Here is a 23,692-nt window from a genome sequence, read left to right on the forward strand (position 1 = left end):
TTGTCTTTGTTGATTTACTGCTGTCTCCTCGGCTATAATAATAACCAACACGTCCCCGTGTTCAATACAAAACCCTCCTACCACAACAAAACAAGTAGGAACTAATATTCACATAGGGACTAAAGTTATACAACATAAAATATGCAATATAAATGAATACTACATCACATTTGTAAAATATAAACACATAATGAAATAAATAATAGCCCATTTAAATGAAATAAATTGAAATGAGCTAAAACACCTGTAATTAAATAATAAGAATAATACACAGATCCTGCTTACACAATTAAATTTATTAATTTCTCTGTTGCGCTTTAACTTGAGAAAATTCACCAATAAAGCTTTTGAAAACCGTTCATAAGGAATAAAAATGATTCGTTGAGGCATTTCGTTTGTAAAATACATGTTAAAATCTTTGTCATTGGGATTGCTTTTCTCTTTAGCACAGGACTTCTTTTTTCCTTCTTTCTTTCAGAGAGAAAGCTGACCAATATGCGGGGTCTGAAAGGCAAAGTGTTGTTGGATTATTAACTTTAAATACTCGCTACTTTTTGAACAGAATTCTAGCTTTGTATAAGCTAATGTTCCTATTGTTAAAAGCACAAAAGTGTGTAATAAACAACTAGCACATTTATATTTTGCATTTTGTTTTCTTACTGTACCGAAAATGAACCGAACCGTGACCTCAAAACCGAGGTACGTACCGAACCGAGATTTTTGTGTACCGTTACAACCCGAATAAATACAGTAAGTGGCTCTTTTAGGTCATCAAAAAAAAAATAATAATAACCTAATGAAAATCTGGCATCCATGTATGTGGACATGATACATTGGGTAAACAAACAAAAAAACATAGGCCTGAGTGACCCAAAATGTGATTTCCACATATGTGGATGCCAGATATCAATTACAATTGATTATTCGCTGCCAACCCTCTCAGTCCAAATGAATTGGACGTCCAGCTCCATCAATGGCAGCTAATAAGTTACAAGAGAGCCCTGGTTAAGCACACTTATATGTTTTTAAAACACGCTTCCAGAAAATTGATGATTCAACCATCTGTAAGTTAAGAGATTAGGCGTTGGGTGATGAATAAGCGGTGTTTTCAGCAGACTGCAAGACTGCTTATATGTTCATTATTTTATATCTGTATTGAATTTTGAAGGCATTTTCATCAATATTTATGTTTTCACTATTTACATAACCGTAAAAAGCTATAAAAGCCTATAAAATCCGATGACTACAACCCGCAGATTTCCAAGATATACAGTAGACAAAAGCGTGGATATTGCTGAAGCGCACTATAGCGGGGGAAGACGGTAAAAAATGAAATCCATACAAATGAATGGCGGCCTACGGTGCAAGCAAGTGCGACTAACTCTATGTAAGCTCATTCCGTGCGTTATCATCCATCACGCCGTTGCTCTGTTTTAGCTCTGAGGAGCCTAATGAGCATGTAATCACTTTTTTTTTCTTTTACCACCCTCATCTTTCCTCATATTTGCTGAGTCATGTCGAGGGAGAGGGGGCCGGGTTAAAACGGAGCACGGCCCGGTAATGTTATCGCTTTGGAGCGCTGCTGTGACACACGCAACATTTTGCTTCTGTTCACCCTCTTTTGGAAATGCTGTTCAAAGCACTTTTGGGTAGAAAAGAGCCCAAAGGAAAGGGGAGCGTGTGCATTTGACCAGATAATGGTTGTGTAATTTCCAGGCACACGTCAAATGTAACCAACTGAATCCAGTTTTCTAACCCTTTATATGGCACTCATGTACCTCACTGACTACCAATGACGGCGCTAGACGACCCATCCATTTGACTGGGAGGGCTGGCAGCGATAGCGATCCTGTCTCCAGTTTAGCCTGAGAGGATTTTGTAACAATTTTGGAATTAATGTACAAAACATTTAAAAAATAATAAAAATTTAAAAAAATAAATTAAAAAAAAAAGGGGGGGGGGGGGTGTATCAATAATCAATTTTTAATCTAATGGGAGCCTCCGAATCGTAATCGTAATTGAATCGTTAGGTGCCCAAAGATTCCCACCTCTAATTATTATTTCTATTTTTATTCATAAATATTTCTTTTGCTCTCTGTAATAGCTATTTGCAATAGTACCAGCAGTATTTTATAAACATTTACTGTAGGTTTTCAGGCTGTGGAACGAATTCATGAAATTATGATGTAATCTTATGGGAAGATCCTGCTCGACATATAACCATTTTGACTTCCAACCAAGGTCCTGGAACCAATTAACTTTGCTTTTGATGGCTGCCCCGATTATATTGTATTGAAGGAAGTTGACCCCTCTGAATTGGAAATCTAGCATGATTATATTATCTTTAAAGAGATTTTTGGAGTTGGACAGTATTGTACAATTGTACCACTGTACAAGACTTTTGGACAGTAATTTTGAATTTTTAAAAGGTTAATTCCGATTTACGCGGAAATTCAATTTAAGTCGCCAGCGTAGGAACGGAACTCGTTTGTAACCTGAGGACTACCTGCATATATATAATTAGTTATTAATACATCTTATTATTTCAAATTTATTCGTAAAAAATATATATGAAATGTGTATTGATAATAAAAAATAAAATTATTAATTGAGACACTGCAGGTCGTGTAGGCCACTCTTGTATGGCAAATGTTAATATTAAGGACTACATGACCCAAAATCTGATGTCCACTTATGTGAACGCCAGGTCTTATTGGGGTTTTTTTTGTCTGGTTTTAATTACCAAAAAATAAATGTTACAAAAGCGACACAGTGGCTGAGTGGTTAACAAGTCCGCCTCACAGTTCTGAGATCAAGGGTTCAATCCTGGGCTTCGGTTTTCCTGTGTGGAGTTTGCATGTTCTCCCCGTGCCTGCGCGGGTTTCCTCCCACATCCCAAAAACATGCATGGTAGGCTGATTGAACACTCTAAATCAGGGGTGTCCAAACTTTTTGCAAAGGGGGCCAGATTTGGTGTGGTAAAAATGTGGGGGGCCGACTTTGGCTGACGTCCTTTACGTAGAACAATATAAGCAAATTTTAGCAAGCCATTCTGTGTGTCACATTTGCTTCATTATGTTTTTTTAATTGATAATTTCAACAATCTTGCAACTAGCCTTTATGACGTTCTCTTTTGACTCTCGGGCTCTTGCGAAATACTGGTGCTGTGAAATTAAACTAGCTTCAAGTTGCTTCAATTTCTCGCTGCGTATCTTCCCTGTAATCTTGTCATACATGTCAGCATGTCTTGTTTGGTAATATCGCCTCACATTGAACTCTTTAAAAACAGCTACTGTCTCTTTGCAAATGAGGCAGACACAGTTTTTGCGTATTTTAGTGAAGAAATAGTCCAATTTCCACCTATCCTTGAAGCGTCGGCCGTCGCAGTCAACTTTTGTTGTTGTTGATTGTCGCCATTTTAGAAAATTGGAAGTCAAGGGTAACACGGGGTAATGTTGCTTAGAGTTCTGCTGCCTTTTAGTGGGTAAATGAGGAGCAGCATTCAGTGTGTAAGCTACTTCATACGCTGGTAGCAGTACTGCTGAACAATTTATTAAGTCTGTGTGCGGGCCAGACGTTATTGATCTTATGACAGAGGCTGGGGGCCGGATGAAATTTGACCACGGGCCGCATTTGGCCCCCGGGCCGCACTTTGGACATGCCTGCTCTAAATTGTCCATAGGTATGAGTGGGTGCGTGAATGTTTGTGTGTCTCCTTGTGCCCTGTGATTGGCTGGCAACCAGTTTAGGGTGTACCCTGCCTACTGCCCGTAGTGAGCTGGGATAGGCTCCAGCATCTCCATGACCCTCGTGAGGAAAGGCGGCATGGAAAATGAATGAATGAATAAATATTACAACTGGATTTAAAGATGGCAAATATGATAATCCATATGATAAATGTTATTTTTGTATATATTCTAGGGCTGTCAAACGATTAAAAATTTTAATCGAGTTAATTACAGCTTAAAAATGAATTAATCGTAATTAATCGCAATTAATCGCAATTCAAACCATCTATAAAATATGCCATATTTGTCTGTAAATTATTGTTGGAATGGAAAGATAAGACACAAGTAGGGCTGCAGCTATCGAATATTTTAGTAATCGAGTAATCGACTGAAAATTCTATCGATTAATCGAGTAATCGGATAAAACACATATATTTTTAGGTGAAGAGCAATTATAAATATACATGAGAAAACAAGACATTTCATCTAATCTTGAACCATTTTCAGTCAATCAATGTCTTTATTTTCGATGTATATTGTAGCTAGAATAAAAAAAAAAAAAAAGACATTCACTGCTTTCACTCAAAAAACTTTTAGATCTTATTTTAAATATATATATATATATATATATATATATATATATATATATATATATATATAACCTAAAAATGCCGTTACGCTTGATAAAACACATCACTTAAAAGTTAGGATTTTTTCCCCACGTGTTTCAATTGAATTTCTCTTTGTTTCAAGCCATTTTTAAGTTCTAGTTAAGTTTTAAGTTAGTCTAAACTGTAAGTCCTGATAGGATTTTGAGTTTTTGCAGTGTTCAAAATAAATGTATGATACAGGCTGTACTGGAGCACATTAGGGACCAGTGCTACTTGGTGTTTTATCCAGCAATGACTACTGAGCTAAAATTGATAGTTAGCATGATTAAAGTTTTTATTTTCCACCCTCATCACTCCACAATGCTATTTTATGTTAAAGCCTGTATGTAAGACACGTTAGCCACGCAACGACAGTGGTCATAATTAATTGAAACCTAGTCCTCCGCAGGGCTAACTTTACGTGAGCTAGTAGCGACAGTAACGTTAATCTTATTTATTAGCGCTTAGCGCTCTTTATTAGCGCTTAGCGCTGTACTGCTTTAAGATGGCGGCTGTTTAATAACGCTGCCCAGACGCGGCCGAGTCTGTCATTGCACATCTAGTTCAACATACACGTGATCTTTATGAGACGCATCAGACGCTAGCTGTTACCAACGTAGCATCGTGCAGGCTAGTATTTGGCAACGTCGGCGTCGTTTGTGGCGGCTGTCAGCTGCAGTAAGTTTTTTTTTTCTTCCCTTCTTCCTCTCCGCACGTGACAGCGCGTTGTCCCGCATTAAAAGTAGTCCGAGCAAAACGTGATGCTTAGAGCTGTCAAAATAAACGATTACTCGAGGTGAATAAAATTACTCGGATCAGTTTTTAAACTCGAGTTACTCGAGTTGCTCGAGTACTCGTTTCAGCTCTAGACACAAGATGGATATATACATTCAACATACGGTACATAAGGACTATTTGTTTATTATAACAATAAATCAACAAGATGGCATTAACATTATTAACATTCTGTTAAAGCGATCCATGGATAGAAAGACTTGTAGTTCTTAAAGATAAATGTTAGTACAAGTTAGAGAAATTTTATATTAAAACCCCTCTTAATGTTTTCGTTTTAATAAAATGTGTAAAATTTTCAATCAAAAAATAAACTAGTAGCCCGCCATTGTTGCTGTCAATAATTACTTACACAATGCTCATAGGTCATGCTCAGCCTATTAAAATCAGTCGCACCCAAGTGTCAGCAGAGGGCGGCAAAACTCCATAAAACACAACAAGTGAGCGTTTCACTCTGTACTGCCATTTAAATCTCTCTGAGCGGGGCATCTGCGTTAATTGCGTCAAATATTTTAACGTGATTAATCTAAAAAATTAATTAACGCCCATTAACGCGATAATTTTGACAGCCCTAATATATTGATTTTGTATCATATGTATATACAGTATCAATACACTTTGATTGAAAATATATCCACATTGGGATGTTTGATAATGAGCAGTAACGATACACATCATGCATGATACAGCATGAAAATCTTGATATTGTGATATCTTGTTACCCTACACTATATTTTATTTTGTCTTTTTTTATGTATATTTTTGCCATTGTAGGTACAAAGTAATTGTTGGCCTTACATCATTTTGGTCAAACCAGGAAGTAGTTTTTAGTGGTAGTTTTTAAATTATACGCAGAACGATGAAACTGCATTGCATTGCTCTCATTCTCCGTCAACGTCAAAGCAGCAATGCTAGCGCAAATAATAAGACATTTTTTAAGTCCAATTACGATAGAACTACATCTGAGTTTCTCCATTCCCATGCTGCTCTCTCCTACTGGAAACGTTGAGATATTAGGCACTAACTTAAGGCAGGATGATGAAACGTTTTCTTTGTAATCTTAGCATAATCTTCAGCACACGCTTGTTAAAAGTCGCAGATTTGCTGAATAATTATTAAGCCTGGCTGACTCATTAAGCCTCGGTTGGGAGAGAAAAAAAAACACCGTATTGTCTCTCCCCGCAGACAATCTCGGCATTAATGGTGATTTATGCTAACAATAAAAAAAAACTAAAGAGGGAAACTTAAGGCCCAAATTAATGAAAATCAACAGTGAGTTCTTGTGTTTTGTTGTACGGGAATGTGCCTTCGTAAACAAACCATTCATTGACATTTAACAGCGTTTCGACCGTGATAACATAGTGACTAACGCTAGTCTCCCTGTGTGGACGCAATTATATTTTTCATGGGAAACCCAACGATAAGAGCTGAACAGCAGATGTTATATGTAGAAGTGTACTTAGGATTTGTTTATCAAAAGATTAGATGAGCCGACCTTCTGGCTGCATCAAAATGTTGGTTGTTTAGACACTTTTTGAAGCTCATTCACTGATTGCCATTGGTGGTGATAGACGCCCAATCCATTGAGAGGGCCTGGCGGCTCTCGGTTACAATGGATTTGACGTCTATCGCCGTCAATGGCACTGAAACATAACTACAATCGGCTGTTTTTGGCAGAAAAAGTTGGAAGCGTGTTGAAGCATTTAAACCTTCTTGTTTCCGTCCACGCGGAAATGAGGACTGATCAAACCAGAGGGAGTTGAAAGGGGAACAGACTTTCTTGACCAAAGCCGTGGCTCGTGAATGATGCTTCAAGCCGGGCTCGAATTCCTGGAGGCTGAGCTGCGTCCTCTGCAGGAAGAACATAAAAGATGCAACAAGGGACATCTTAAAAGATGCATTAGGATGCGCCTCCTTTGACTATCACTCGGGAGTGGACGCTGCTTTCAAGGGCCTGTTAACATCCTGTGAAGCTGAACGATGTACTGGCATCATAGTCTGTCGTCCTTGTTTAGCTGCCTTTGTATATTTTCCGATGAGGAACTTGTTTTTATATATGGTTGTGGTAAAAAAAAAATACTGAAAGTTCGTACGAGTACTCCAGAGTGTCCACTTTATTGCATCTCTGAGTCTCTTGTCAGATGACTCCTTTTTTCAATAAATAGCAAATAAAAAGACAATATTTGATAGGTTCTAGAGCAGGGGTCCCCAACCTTTTTTGCACAACGGACCGGTGTGATTTGGGTCTTTTTTTTCACGGACCGGTGTTCTGTAATCAAATTTTGCACCCCGATAAAATTTGGCTCCCAAAGCTTTTGTGGCAGTGAAAAAAGCCCTCTTTTATATTCAGTTGGAATCTCAATGTTATCCAACGGTGCAAAAAAGTATTTACATCATAAACATACATGTGCGGCACGAAAATGGCGTAAATTAATGCTTAACGACACGGCGAAGTCGTTAAGTGAGATAGCTGTGTGCAGTCCTTTCTTTATAGGTAAGTTTGTACATTTTGGAATCGCTGCATTCGCGGTCATTTTTAACGTTATATGCATGCCAAATTTGTCAGAACACCGGCAATGTGCGGCAGAAAAATACAGCTAATATAAAATAAGATTTGTTTTTAGTAGGGGTGTCAAATTTATCGCGTTAAGGAGCGGTAATTAATTTTTTTAATTAATCACGTTAAAATATTTGACGCAATTAACGCATGCACTGAATGACCCGCTCACGCATTGCCTCAAACAGATTACAATGACGCCGTTTATGCACATTAAGAGTCAAGAGAATGCCACCCGCCGCTTGGGGGCAGCGCCGTTCCATACTAATTAGAGGTGTGCAAAATTTCCGATTCTTAGATTATTCGCGATTCGGCCGTGGAAGATTCGAGAACGATTCACAAACATCCAAATTCCGATTATTGAAATATGCCAAGTAAAGCGGAAGTACACAACACTCAGCGCGCCGCGCGGTCTTCAGAACGGAACGGAGCGAGAGTAGCTAAACATCATGCTTCCCATTACCCGGCCCCTCGGGTAATGCCAATGCTCAACTCCCGGCTCTAGCTCAACTCATGCAACGCGATAAAAAAACACAACAACATACCTGACTGCTGCCGAAAAGCTGCTACAAAGTACACCCATATAATTTTACGGTGGATATCATTTATATAGGACTAGATGCAATATAGATTTGGTAGTGTTAGCAGCACATCTACAAAAAACTAGATGCGGGCGTTATAAACGGCCGCCATCTTAAAGCAGTACACTTCCCTGCAAGGCTGTTGTAGCGAACCTTCCAAGCAAACCAAATTAACTTTTTCTCTAAAATACTCCTAAATCGGTAAAATATTGACTTGAATCTATCTTTAAAATAGTTTTAAAACTTTCACATGTCGAAAGTAGACAAAAGGGAAATTATGGAATAACGGGAGCAATTTTAACAAATTTAACGGTTGATTCACAACATTAAATTAATTGAATGTAGTTTAAAGCTGCTGATACAGAATGGGGACTGGAGTTTTTTATTTAATGTTATTTTTGTATATTTGTTTACTGCTATATGTTAATTTGATACTGAAATAGTAGTGTGGTTTAGCCTGAGAGTATTTTTGAACAATTTTGGAACTAATGTACAAAACATTTTTTAATAAAAAGAGAAAAAAAAAAGGAGGGGGGTGCATCAATAATCGTTTTATAATCGAATCGGAGCCTCTGAATCGTAATCGTAATCGAATCGTTAGGTGCCCAAAGATTCCCAGCTGTAATACTAATGTTATTCCTTCTAATAGTGGGAGAATTAGTAGTTGTGAGACGTTTATGCTGTTGCATTGTGCTATTTGTGCTCCACACATATTTCTGTAAGTTTTCTTTCTTTTAGTGGCAATTACGTGTCTCTTGTTGTATTTGGGTAAAATATATACAGAGATATATATGTTATAAAGGCGAGTGGACACAGACGTTCATTGGACAGCGCCGTTTTTTGGCATACGCTTCGGCAACTCCTTCACAACAAACATAAGTATCATTTAGTGAAAGCACAACAAAAATAATATCCCTGTCTCTCAAAAAAAAAAATGTTCACAAAAAGAAAAGCACTTCGGTCTGTAGTAATGAGGCCCTATTCTCACACAGTTAAACAACAGTGCAAAGTGAACTGGCATTCCCAATCAAAATAGCTATGCAAAATACACATAAAACTTACTCAGACTTTGGTCACTCTATTCTTATTATTGTTATTTTTATTATTATTATTATTATTATATTAACTGTACTTTTGATTGAAAATTTTACAAATTTTATTAAAACGAAAACATGAGGGGTTTTAATATAAAATTACTATAACTTGTAACTATAACATTTATCTTTTAAGAACTACAAGTCTTTCTATCTGTGGATCCCTTTAACAGAAAGAATGTTAATAATGCCATTGTGGATTTATTGTTTCATAAACAAATACAGTACTTATGTACAGTATGTCGTACGTATATATCCGTGTTGTGTCTTATCTTTCCATTCCAACAATAATTTACAGAAAAATACGGCATATTTTAGAGATGGTTAGAATTGCGATTAATTACGATTAATTATTTTTTAAGATGTGATTAACTCAATTAAAAATTTTGATCGTTTGACGGCCCTAGTTTTTAGCCGCGTTGTGTTAAGTTCAGGGAAAATACAACTCACCCGCTGAATCAGTGGGAGGCCTGAGATTGTTTCGTTGAGACGAAATGGTTCCGAGATGGGAGAGTGAGAGAAGCCTGCTTCACAAAGATACGATTTTGGAAATTGTAGCACAGTTTTCAGTGCTCTTTTAGCAATGTCAGGATATTCCGAAATGACTTTAATCCAGAACCTCGGTAGAGTTGTCGTCTCAAGTGTACGTTTAAGGTTGCTGTCATTTGCGATCTCTACAAGCTGATATTTCTGTCGAACACACATGCTCGAATCACTCGATTTATTCACATACGGGTCAGGAATCCACTCCTTCGCAGTTCGTGGGTCTTAAGTGATTGGGAAGTAGCGTAGATTTTGTTTTCTTTCGAGGTTGTAGGCTCATCTTCCCCGTAAAAAATATGTCCAAAGACGTCTGTTTTTCAGTCATTCAGTCATAGTGTGGGGGCTAATTATTTCCGGGAACAAATGTGATGGGCGAGTTATTATCGAGGCCAAGCGCACATAGATATACAAAACAAGACTGCTAACAGTCCAATCAATGCATTTCTATGACAAACTCCTATCCTGTAGTTGTACTGTATATCTAGAAAAGACAGGGATATTGGTGTATTAAGCGTCACAGGCGAAAGTCAATCGGCCAGAATGCAGTCGTTAATAAATTATTTATTATTTCTGCGCGGCCCGGTACCATATCCGCCACGGACCGGTACAAGTCTGCGGTCCGGTCATTGGGGACCTCTGTTCTAGAGTTTTTCTGGTCTGATGCAGTATGATAATCTGTTGCAATATGATAGTCTCCTGCAGCTGCCCACTTTCTCCCTTGTCTCTCAGACATATTGACATTTAAGGATAAATGGTTAAAAAAGGAAAAATTACAAAAAGTCTCAGTTCATCTTTGTTTCTGCTCAGAAAGCTGCACAATGTATCAGGCCACTCTCAATCTCCCCCCGGATAAATTTAGATTCCAAGAACCACGTGTCAAGACGGAAATATAAAGTCACAAAACAAAAACATGTGGTAGAAGTTTGTGTGTGGTTGTTCCACGTCTGCAGCATCTGCTATCTCCACATTCTCCATTTTGCTGCAATAGGCCAGAATCTCCAAAATAAATATTATAATCAGTTATGCGAAGGTATGAAGTTTTATTATGAGTCACTCATGGTTAAAGTGCCTATGACAGCAAAAAGCATGTTTATTGTGATGCTTGGTTTGAATGAAGAAGCCGTGTGAACAGTTCGATTACTTTTTAATCAACTCGTGGCCGTCAGCACACGCAGACATAACTAAGCATTCTTAGCAAGGCGCTAAACTCTTCTTCTACGCATTACACGTACATTCTCCCACAGCGCCACTCGGCACTTAGTGGCATAAGTGGTAGTGTCACAACATAATACCTTGTATGTGTCTGTCAACAGTACAATTTTTATTTTATCTTTCACGCGGTATTGTACGCTCCTAAATTAAATTGACCACATGGATGTATGTGGAAGCGATCGTTTTATTTTTTTCTATTTTTTTAATCCTGTGCCATGTATGTGACGTCACCCGGGTCAGCTTCTCACAATACAGCATTGCTTTATAGCATGCAGATGGACTGCGGATTCAGAAGATTTTGCGGATTAATTTGTTTATTTTTCACATCACGCCAGCCAAATGTGCTGCAGGTTTTGCTGCACCAGGAAGCGGCTTTTGAGCCTTTTTGGGTTTCTAAACGTTCCCGTTCACCCCGGAGATTGGCCAAAACAAGTCGGACAACTGTGGGACCATTGGACTTACAAGGAAGTGAGTAACTATGTATTTTGTGTTATGTCAAATACTGGGATCACGGCACACGTTTTAATAAGGAGGTTGCTTGCATTTTGTGGCTGATTGTCCACCGAGAAAGCCACTCTGAAGATGACCGGCAGCTTGTCGCACACCCCCATCGGTCCTCTTCGCGTGCCCGCCGAGAGAACGCTATACTCGACTTATGCCCGTGAAGCCCCCCGCTGTCGTCTGCGGTTCGCCATATCGTCCAGACTTCCAGCCCCCTCTGTCCACTTATGTGCCTGGCAATGGACCACTATCCTCGGGTTGGGCTCGGGCAGCCACGCGCTCCTTCGACGTCAGCCGGTTTGTCCGGCGGTCATTCTCCAGCTGCTTCCCCCGCAAGAAGCGTTCCTGCCCGCAGCAGGGGAACGACGAGCTTGCTCGCCACCAATTGGTGAAGGCTGTCACCCTCGCCGCCGTGTGTGACATGAGTTGGGTAGTTTTGTGCTTTTTTTTCATTTTCAAGAGGCGAAAAAGATTGGAAACGCCGCTCGGCGGTCATTCTCCAGCTGCTTCACCCTGAACGAGCAATCCTGCACGGAGCAGGGGAGCGGCGATCTGTAACTTGCTCGCCACAAGTTTTCAGTGAAGACAGTCAACCCCGCCAGCAAGTGACATGATATGGGGTAGTTTTGTCTGCTTTTTCGTTTACAAAAGGTGCGAACAAGACTTGGAAATGCCGCTCGGTTTGGGTTAGTATGTCAGCTAGCTGCCACGCCTCCTGCTTTGTTTACGCTCTTTCCTCCGTCTCCGAAGCCGGAGCATGGAAATGACAAAAGCCGTACTAACTCCAGTGGCATAAAACACCGTTCGGGATGTGCAAGAAGTCAACAGTTTTGACCATTATACAGTATTTTTGCCCTGTCGTACTGAATAAATGCATTTTTATTATTTCATATTCCATTTAGCACAAGACTGTCATTTGTCATGACCATACCATTCACCTGGGGACGCTAGAGCGCTATAATGACAGGCGTGGCAAAACGGCAGATTAAAAGACTAATTTCTCATCAACTGCGCTTTGCCAAATTGTTGTATTCAGTGGGGCAAATAAGTATTTAGTCAACCACCAATTGTACAAGTTCTACTACTTGAAAAGATTAGAGAGGCCTGTAATTGTCAACATGGGTAAACCTCAACCATGAGTTACAGAATGTGAAAAAAAAAACAGAAGATCACATTGTTTTATTTTTAAAGAATTTATTTCCAAATTAGAGTGGAAAATAAGTATTTGGTCACCTACAAACAAGCAAGATTTCTGGCTGTCAAAGAGGTCTAACTTCTTCTAACGAGGTCTAACGAGGCTCCACTCGTTACCTTTATTAATGGCACCTGTTTTAGTCCATTATTGGTATAAAAGACACCTGTCCATATCCTCAGTCAGTCATACTCCAAACTCCACTATGGCCAAGACCAAAGAGCTGTTGAAGGACACCAGAGACAAAATTGTAGACCTGCACCTGGCTGGGAAGATTGAATCTGCAATAGGTAAAACGCTTGGTGTAAAGAAATCAACTGTGGGAGCAATTATTAGAAAATGGAAGACAGACAAGACCACTGATAATCTCCCTCGATCTGGGGCTCCATGCAAGATCTCACCTCGTGGCATCAACATGATGACAACAATGGTGAGCAAAAATCCCAGAACCACACGGGGGGGACCTAGTGAATGACCTACAGAGAACTGGGACCACAATAACAAAGGTTACTATCAGTAACACAATGCGCTGCCAGGGACTCAAATAGAGCTGCAGCTATTGAATATTTTATTAGTCGATTAATCGATGGACTAGTTAGTTTGAATAATCGAGTAATCGGATAAGGAACATGAAAAATTAAAATACCTGCGCTGAGCCTCAAAAGGTATCATTTTTAAAAAATAAGGATCTATGTAAAACAAAAGAACAATTGGCTAACTTACATAGAAAAAGTCCACTAGCTTAAATAATGCAAAATGCAAAAGTTTTTTTTTGTTGTTTTTTTTTTACAATGCTCTAAACAAATGGTTCTGACACACATTCCCACAAAAATGGCTAATTATACCTATAAACTAAATTATGAATGCATTAAAAAACATCAGCTTAAACAAAAACTTGGCTTACGTTGGTCTTAACAGGGAGCAGTTGGATTCAGCCATGTGAAAATAGGCAGACCAGAGGAAAGTGTATCCACCCTAATCAATGAAACAAAATGCAAACACTTTCAAAATAAACCATTACAACGCCACTTTAATTAAACGAATAATCGAGGCAACAAAATTTAATTCGAATATTTTTTTTCTATTCGAATACTCGAGTTAATCGATTAATCGTTGCAACACTAGACTCAAATCCTGCACTGCCAGACGTGTCCCCCTGCTGAAGCCAGTACACATCCAGGCCCGTCTGTGGTTCGCTGAGAGCATTTGGATGATCCAGAAGAGGACTGGGAGAATGCGTTATGTTCAAATGAAACCAAAATAGAACTTTTTGGTAGAAACATAGGTTCCAGTGTTTGGAGGAGAAAGAATACGGAATTGCATCCAAAGAACACCATACCCACTGTGAAGCATGGGGATGGAAACATCATGCTTTGGGGCTGTTTTTCTGCAAAGGGACCAGAACGACTGATCTGTGTAAAGCAGTGGTGTCCAAACTATTCCACATAGGGCCGCAGTGGGTGCTGGATTTCATTCCTACAAAACAAGACGACATGTTTTAACCAATCTGGTGTCTCACAAGTGTAATCAGTTGATTGCAGTCAGGTGCTGCTTGTTTTAGCACAAACTTCATTGGTTAAACTGTCTATACTCGATTGGTAGGAACAAAAACCAGGACCCAACGCAGCCCTTGCAGACAGGTTTGGACACCCATAGTGTAAAGGAAAGAATGAATGGGGCCATGTATCGAGAGATTTTGAGTGAAAGCTTTAAGTGGGAGCATGTGGATAATCCAGAAGAGGACTGGGAGAATGTGTTATGGTCAGATGAAACCAAAATAGAACTTTTTGGTGGAAACACAGGTTCTCGTGTTTGGAGAAGAAAGTATACTGAATAGCTTCTGAAGAACACCATACTCACTGTGACGCATGGGGTGGAAACATCATGCTTTGGGGCTGTTTTTCTGCAAAGGGTCCAGGACGACTGATCTGTGTAGAGGAAAGAATTAATTGGGCTATGTAGCGAGAGATTTTGAGTGAAAATCTCCTTCCGTCAGCAAGCGCATTGAAGATGAGACGTGGCTGGGTCTTTCAGCATGACAATGATCCCAAACACACAGCCAGGGGAACAAAGGAGTGGCTTCGTGAGAAGCATTTCAAGGTCCTGGAGTGGCCTAGCCAGTCTCCAGATCTCAACACCATAGAAAATCTGTGGAGGGACTTGAAAGTCCGTGTTGCCCAACAACAGCCCCAAAACATCACTGCTCTAAAGGAGATCTGCATGGAGGAATGGGCCAAAATACCAGCAACAGTGTGTGAAAAGCTTGTGGAGAGTTACAGAAAACGTTTGGCCTCCGTTATTGCCAACAAAGGGTACATAAAAAGTATTGCGATGGAACTATTGGTACGGACAAGGATTTTCTTTTTTTTTTTTTTTTTTCACATTCTGTCTCTCATGGTTGAGGTTTACCTATGTTGACAATTACAGGCCTCTCTAATATTTTCAAGTGGGGGAACTTGCACAATTAGTGGCTGACTAAATACTTATTTGCCCGTCTGTATAGTCGAATTGTCTCAAAATATGATTCTAATTCACAAAATATTGCTATTAAAGATTGTTTTTATGCTGTCGCAGGCTTTTTAAGATTTATTATTGCCCCCTTTTAGTCTCCTGCCGGATAACATTTGACCACTTAATACAGAAGGCTATCAAACTGTCTATTCCTGTCAAACCGAGCGTTTGGATTAAAAGAGAAATGTTTTTTCTTGATTTTTTTTTTTTTTTCTATATCATTTTACAACGTGGCGGCGGCTGCCTGGGGAAAGTTGAATCCGACATATGGCAAATAGAGACGAGGCCTAACGGGGAAGATGCTCCAAACAAAATGACGCCAGGTCGTCGGCAATCTGTCACATCATTAAAAACATATTTTAGTGGTCGCGTGAGCCGCCGCCGTCGCACCATGTGGCTCGACTTGAGCTTTCGCCCCCACTCACAGATTCTGTCAGCGCCATCTGTGAGCAGTCTTGAAAGAGCTCCGTTTTTGGGGAGAATATTTCTTTATGGCTCGCTTTTATGAAATGACTATTGTTACCATCCATGCAGTAGCTTGTCTGCCATTTTAGCTGGTGTGGCAGTTCATGCAGAAACGTAGTGAAAGGCTAGCAAAGGTGCGAGTAAGTAGCTTAAGTAGTCGTACTGCAGGTCATTCCAGGCAAAGTCTCTCCCGTAATTTGGTGAGTCATCACATGTGCCACACAAAAGGGCTCGGAAAGCTGTGTTACTCCTGGAAATGTATTCTAGAATGATCACGTTTCAGTGCCATTGACGCCTATAGACGTGTGATCTATTTTGTCAGGGAGGGCTGCTCGTGAATAATTTCGACTTCAATATAGGTTCACAATATACTAGTACTTTTTTCATATGCCAGCTATCAAAAAAAATGCACAATTGGACATTTTGTACTTCTAGTAGTAAAATGTTTTTTTCAATGGCTTTCCTCAGTACAAGATTTTACATCATTCGCCATTCTCAGAGAAACACGAAGTTGCCTGCGCTCACAATTTTAAGCACAAATATATATTTCTTGCTTTTGTCTGAAAAATGATTGAATCACGATGGTAGCCATGGCCTTGCTTTATAGGGAAACAAACGGTAAAGCCCCGTCGTCATCCCGCCTCTCCTGCAATAACTTCGGCAGCTCTTATGACTCTCAAAGCCGTGCCGCAGCCGCGGGAGACATCGAGCGACGCGTTCAGCTGATTTTTATCAGCACTCATCTCCAATAAAACAAGACGAGGTCAGGCGAGCCTCTAAAGAGCTTACAAGTCTCATTCCGCTTCGGCAGCGCTCGTGTGGGGAATCGATTAATCATTTCTTGAAGGCAAAACAGACTGCAGGAATTCACCTTATACAATCTTTTGGGGAGCACTCAAGCTAAGCCATTTGTGCAATTAAAACACAATATTTAACTCTTTTCCCCACTGACAGCGATAAGCGTCCAATTTGTGTTTAACTGGGAATGCCTGCAGTGATTGATGAGTCATTGCTATTGGCAGAGATACATTGAAAGCGCATGATCGCTGCCAGTCCCAAAAATATTATACGGAATATATATGCAGTATCAGATCCCTTGATCAGATACCCTGCTAGGATAGTAAGTTGGACAAAGGAGGAAGTTCAGACTACAGATGTGAAAACGCGGAAGCAGCTCACCATGCATAGAGGGTTTCACCCCAAATCCAGTATCTAGAGGCTATATGCTAAGCGCAGGGAGGGAGACCAAGGATTAGTGAGCATCAGAACCACTATTCAAGACGAAACATCCATGCCCCACAAATACATCACGAAGATGGCCCGAAGAGATGAAGCACTTAGGCTAGGTTCATACCGCAGGTCTTAGTGCACAAATCCGATTTTTTGTCATATCTGATTTTTTGGCGTGCCCGTTCAGACTGCCTTTGTCCATTGAGCCCGTTCAAGTATCACACATGCGCAGGAGCATCAAAACAAATGACCACACATGCTGGCTCAACGTCATTCAAAGGTGATCGTATTTTGATTTCCAAAAAGAGGACACAAATAACAGAATACTGTAAATAATCCCTATTTAGTCTTATATTCAAAGTTTATATGGGTCGATAGGATGCAAGCACTGTCCGTGCATGACACACACGCATACGGATAGTTTGCCCTGACTCTCGGCCATGTAAGCAATCTTGAAATATTACTCATAAGGAACAGAGAGAAAACCAAGCTTTCTCAGGCTTATCTTCAAGCCATTTTAATTTCATATGACTGTAGTCAAGCCCGACCCTTCCCCAAATATCGTGTTCAAGGCAAGCTAGGCGCTAACGCACAGCTGCACTGCTACTGTAGCGCCCTGTCACTCTCACTCTTTGCTGACATAATTGCATGGATTCCGATTTGGGAGACTTCACATTCTAGAAAAATGTGGCCCAGATCGGATTGAAACTGCATACGAAAGTGACCCAGATTGGATTTGAAATGGTCCGCTTCTATGCGATTTGACCCGTTCAGACAGTCGAGTTAATTCCTCACTCAAGTCAGAAAAACACGAAAAAATCAGATTCGTGCATTAAGACCTGCGGTCTGAACCTAGCCTTAGTGAACGTCTCAGGCACTGGGAACTGGAAAAGGAGGAGTTTGACGAATCGTCATGGGAGGAAGAACCCCTGCATTGGATGTACAAAGGACAGATAACTGAAGTGGCAGATATGAACAAGTCCTATACTGAAAGACATCACAGAGGCGCTAATCATGACAGCACAGGAGCAGGCCTTGAGCACCAGAGCAATAGAGGCCCAGATATATCACACCGGGAAGGATCCCAGATGCTGTCCGTGCTAAGAGGCTCCTGAAACAGTCCAACACATAATAGCAGAGTATAAAATATTGTCAGGAAAAGAATACATACAACGCCATAACCAAGTAGCCGGTATAGTGTGCAGAGTGTGGACCGAAGACTCATAGATTGCAATGGGAAACACCTGCCAAGGTGGTGGAAAATGACAAGGCTAATATCCTGTGGGACATCCAGACACAGAATGATAAGATGGTCGTGGCCAACCAACTAAACATCGTGATCAATGATAAGCAGCAGAGAACAGCTGTTGTGATCGATTTAGCCATTCCCAACGATGGCAATATCAGGAAAAAGGAAACACAGGAATGGAGAGAAATACCAAGGGCTCAAGGATGAGCAGAAAAAAGCCTGATAGGTGAAAGCAACAGTGGTGGCCGTGGTCATAGGACCGCTGGAGGCTGTGTCCCACACACTGGAGAAGTGGCTCCGGCAGATACTGGAGAAATATCAGACATGGCCGTCCAGAAGAGCGCAGTCCTAGGAACGGCAGAGACACAGCGCTGGACAGTCAATCTCCCAGGCCTCTGGTAGAACCCACACAACCAGGGGGAGATGGGGGGAAGGGGTAGGGAAGAGATTTTTTTTTAAGTATACGTAATAAAAATAAAAAATATATATAAATAATAAAATAAGCAGCAGATCATCAATTATTAAAACCGTTGTGAGTTACAGTCACATATAGCATATTTTTCAGACTATAAATCGCAGTGTTTTTCATAGTTTGGCTGGGGGTGCGACTTATACTCTGGAGTGACAGAGTATGTGAAATTATTAAGACATTACTATATAATTTCACGTTACTTTGTTCTTTTTAGTGACACTGATGGTTTGGTAAACTTGTTAGCAAGTTCTTTATGCTAACAAAAGCTAAACCTACCTCCCGCTGGTTCTTCCGCTGTACATCGGCAACGCGTCAATTAGTGGATGCCAACAAACCAGAAAAATTACCTCACCTCAGTAAAAAGTTGAAACTGGATGGTGATAGTTCTTGCTGGCTGGCGTCGTCCAGATATGTTGCGTCCCGGCTTGAAAGGACCAAGAAAATGTTAGATTTGAAGCTAGGTTTATGTACACCTAGCTTGGCTAAAAAGAACATGCAGGAAGTCGATGTAGCTTTTGTGGAGGTTGGTAGCTGCTGCCCCCAGCTGCTGTGATCGCAGCCTTCTTTATTTAGGGGCTAACAATAGGATGGGAGGGGTCAGGAAGGCAACATGGGACACTGAGTAGATCACATGATGGACATTGAGTAGATCACATTAGGGCCACATGGCCCAGAACAAAGGAAAGGCTGACTAGACAGAAGATATCCAATCTGGTAACTAACTATAGGGAAATAATAAATGTTAACTGTATACACAACAATTCCAACATATAGTTATCTGAATAACTCTTCATAGCTATGTTACGTTAACATACCGGCCACGTTCACATTTGGTCGTTAATGCATCATGTAACATTATCACACTGTACACTTGTTCACTATGTTGTTCTCTATTGTATTTTTATTAGGGCTTTCAAACGCTTAAAATTTTTAATCGAGTTAATTATAGCTTAAAATTTAATTAATCGTAATTAATCGCAATTCAAACCATCTATAAAATATGCCCTATTTTTCTGTAAATTATTGTTGGAATGGAAAGATTAAGACACAAGTCGGATATATACATTCAACATACGGTACATAAGTACTGTATTTGTCTATTATAACAATAAATCAACAAGATGGCATTAACATTATTAACATTCTGTTAAAGCGATCCATGGATAGAAAGACTTGTAGTTCTTAAAAGATAAATGTTAGTACAAGTTATAGAAATTTTATATTAAAACCCCCTCTTAATGTTTTCGTTTTAATAAAATTTGTAAAATTTTCAATAAAAAAATAAACTACTAGCTCGCTATTGTTGATGTCAATAATTACACAATGCTCATTCATGGTGCTGAAACCCATGAAATCAGACGCACCCATGCACCAGTAGAGGGCGTCAAAACACCAAAAAACACAAGTAACAAGTGAACATTACACTGCGCTGTCATTTTAATCTGTTTGAGAGGGGCATGTGCGTTAAATGCTTCAAATATTTTAACGTGATTAATTTAAAAAAATTAATTGCCGCCCGTTAACGCGATAATTATGACAATTTTTATTTTAAATTGCCTTTCAACAGGACATTTCTGTTCTATGTGTCGGATTTTATCAAGTAAATTTCCCCCAAAAATGCAACTTATACTCCGGCGCGACTTATACATGTTTTTTTCCTCTTCGTTGGGCATGTTATGGCTGGTGCGACTTATACTCAGGTGCGACTTATAGTCTGAAAAATACGGTACTAGTATAAAATGTAGAGCATACTCAAATGTGTCGAACAGAGTACCAGAATTAATTTGGTACACTTGAAAATTCGTACGTATGATATTACAGTCAGTTGAGTAATTGATTGTTTTGTTGTTGTTTTTTTAATTGCATGGGATTCATTATTTATCAAGAATTTGTGTCAAAGGCGTACACGCAATTGGAAAGCCACACCTCCACAGTAACAATAGTCAAGTCTTTTAACAAATTTTACTATTAGGTGTAGTTGATTAATTATGTCGTCAAGGAATTGCATCATAAAAGAAAATGTGAATCCCATTGCATTTAGTGAACCCTCTCATTCCAAAATCTGTACCTAAAAAGCAAAGATTGCTTTTTAATGAATCAGATAATGGTGTGAAATTTCAGCGAAACAAAATGACAAAATTCAAGTGGTAATAATAACGAATTATAAACAAATGAATTAATGTGTCATTACTAAAGTGCGGCAAACCTAATGACTTCATCGTACTTCAAATGAACTATACAAATGCACTAATTGTGTTCCGCCTCAGCTTGGCGGGAAAAATAATTCTTTGTACTTTTCTTCGATCACCCGTTAATTCTAAATTTAGAACCTGTGTTTTGTATTGTCGATTCCCGCCGCTAAATATCCCACTTTTGTGCGGTTGAAATAGCTTTAATTAATAGCGTCTAGCAAGGGAGTGAAGCTCAATCAATGGCTCTGCATGCTTGACAGCAAAGATTGACAAGCTCCTGTTTTTTTTTTCTCCACTTTGCCGCCTTCCTTTGTCGATTTATCGAAGGCGAGACAAAACGGAGGCGGCTGGGAGAGTTTTTCATTTGACTGCGATAAGTCAAGATCGTTTCTTGAGATGGCCGTGCAAGTGTGGGATTCTACTCCCTGATATTTTGGTGTTGCGATCAATAGCAAATTTTGTCATCCAATTAGAACATACGAGGCTATATGTCACTCAATTGCTGCCATTGACAGTGGTAAAGGTCCAATCAATCCGAAGTGTTTAGTTGGCCATCAGTAGCACTGGAACATGATAATCGTCGAAAGATCAATTCTTCCTTATCGAATTCTTTGGCTTAAATTATGTTTTAGCTGGACATTGTTATTGATATCCAGTAGCATCATTTGGAATTATTCCAACCATGATTTTCCATGTTTTGTGAGGCATATAATGTGGATGCAAGTATTCTTTGTATGTATACAAAGGCTGGGCAAGTTAACAAGTTAACTCGGAGTTAATTCACATGTGAATGCAGTTCATTATTTTAATTGCACAATAACATCAGTGCCACCAAAGGAAAACTTTAGCCTTTTTAGGCTCAATTCGAGTGTGCTACTTGTATGTGCTAACTGTACTACTACTACTGTGTATACAGTACTATGATATGCTGAATGCTACCTAGCTATAAGTAGCATTACAAGTGCATTATGACTTGATTATGACTAGGGATGGGAATTGATACGATTTTTACGATTCCGATTCCATTATCGATATTGCTTAACGATTCGATTCTTTATCGATTCTTTTATCGATTCTAATTTCGGGATAAAGAAGAACAATTGGCATCGAGTTTGTTTAATCAGAAGTCACAACCTTACAAACTCACAACGAGGTCAAAAGAGGCCCAAGGTCTCAATGTTAACTGTGAAAATAAGTGGCAAATACACAAGAATGTGTAACATTTTACTGAAACATTTTTCTAATAGAAATGTTAAAAAATGGTATATATTGGCATATAGGTCGTTGTTCTGCCTTTGGCAATATGTGTTAAAGTGTATTATTTACCATTACATTGAAATGCATGCCTTTAAGTTTTTAGTGTGCTTTCACGCTCAAGTGGGGGCGCCCTTGCGCTTCCTCACGCGAAGAAGAATGCGCTCACATGAAGAAGAGCGCGCTTACACACGAAGAAGAAGTGCAGCTACAAAGCATCCAAGTGAGTGAGCGAGTTAGTGAGAGAGAAAAACACTGCTACGAGCCTACATTCTTTGTTCATGTTTGTAAAATATCTACATAGGCGACGCCTGTATGTATCATCTTTTGTGTTCTTTTTGTGTGTTTCCACTCGCAATCGGACACTTAAATTTAGTTGTGTAGTGGTTTGACGATGTGCTAATGCTAGCGAACGCTTGCTAACCGTTTGTGTTATTACTGTATTAGCAGCTAATCATCGCTGATTTACGTTGATGCGAACTTGTTTTATTGGGGTCGAAATTGATTTGTTTCATTTCTATTTTTAGTTTCACTCTTCAAGTGATGGTGTCATAATGTAGGCTGAATAAAGTCAGCATATTATACCAACGTCTTCTCTATCGTCATTTGGGAGTTTAGCTCGCTGTATAGCCAGGACTGAGCCTTTGCGTCTCGGTGAGGACAGTACAGTGGTATTCCCTCCCGATGCAGTTATCTCCACCTTGCAATGACTGCAAGTCGCTTTGTTGTAATATTTCCTCGTGAAGTGAAGACACACTTTCGAGCGTTTGAACCTGCGTGCTGTCATTGTTATGTTTATGGCTGCAATGCTCGTGCTAAACCATCGTAACCTATCATTTTCACCCACTTTCCTGGTGAAGTGTAGCCAAACTTTGGAGCGAGTGGTTCTTGGCGCAATGCTGGTTTGATGCATCTGGACAACAAGACACGTCACGTTACCCATAATAAGCGTCTATAGGAATCGTTAAAGGGATCGTTAAGGCTTTTTTATTGTGATGTCGAGGCATCAAACACGAGGAACCGGTTCGGAATTGGAATCGGATTTCGATTCCCATCCCTAATTATGACTGATTTACTGAGGTGCTACACTGAATAACCGATATCACCGGAGGAGGGAAGTCAGGAAAAATGTGGGTATGATGTTGGGTATGACCATTCACTACAGTGAGAAAATGCCTCAAAACGTTTGACTGCCAGTTTACTTTTGAATTTAGAATGGCTTTGTGTGTATGACAATGCGATTAATCACAAGTATCTAATCTTTTTGATCGGGATTACAATTTGTAATGGTTGTCAAGCCCTTGTATTTACATAATCAGAGATTGTTGTGGCCATAGTTATCAGAGGTGATTGCTATAAGACTGCAAGAGCTTCCTCCAAAATGTAAAACAAACAAATTTGAACAGGGAGCCATTGAGTTGAAAATGTTTTTCTGGCATTGTAATCAGTTTTGTTGGCTATAATCAGAA

At 39.7% G+C, this 23,692-nt stretch overlaps 1 protein-coding gene across 3 annotated transcripts in view; it reads left to right on the forward strand.

Moving 5' to 3' along the window:
- Window positions 1-23,692, forward strand: part of tmem132e (transmembrane protein 132E) — a 530,001-nt gene that overhangs the window by 366,032 nt on the left and 140,277 nt on the right. The window lies entirely within an intron of this gene.

The sequence above is a fragment of the Corythoichthys intestinalis genome, chromosome 18 (genome assembly GCF_030265065.1).
Source record: "Corythoichthys intestinalis isolate RoL2023-P3 chromosome 18, ASM3026506v1, whole genome shotgun sequence".
Lineage (NCBI taxonomy): Eukaryota > Metazoa > Chordata > Actinopteri > Syngnathiformes > Syngnathidae > Corythoichthys > Corythoichthys intestinalis.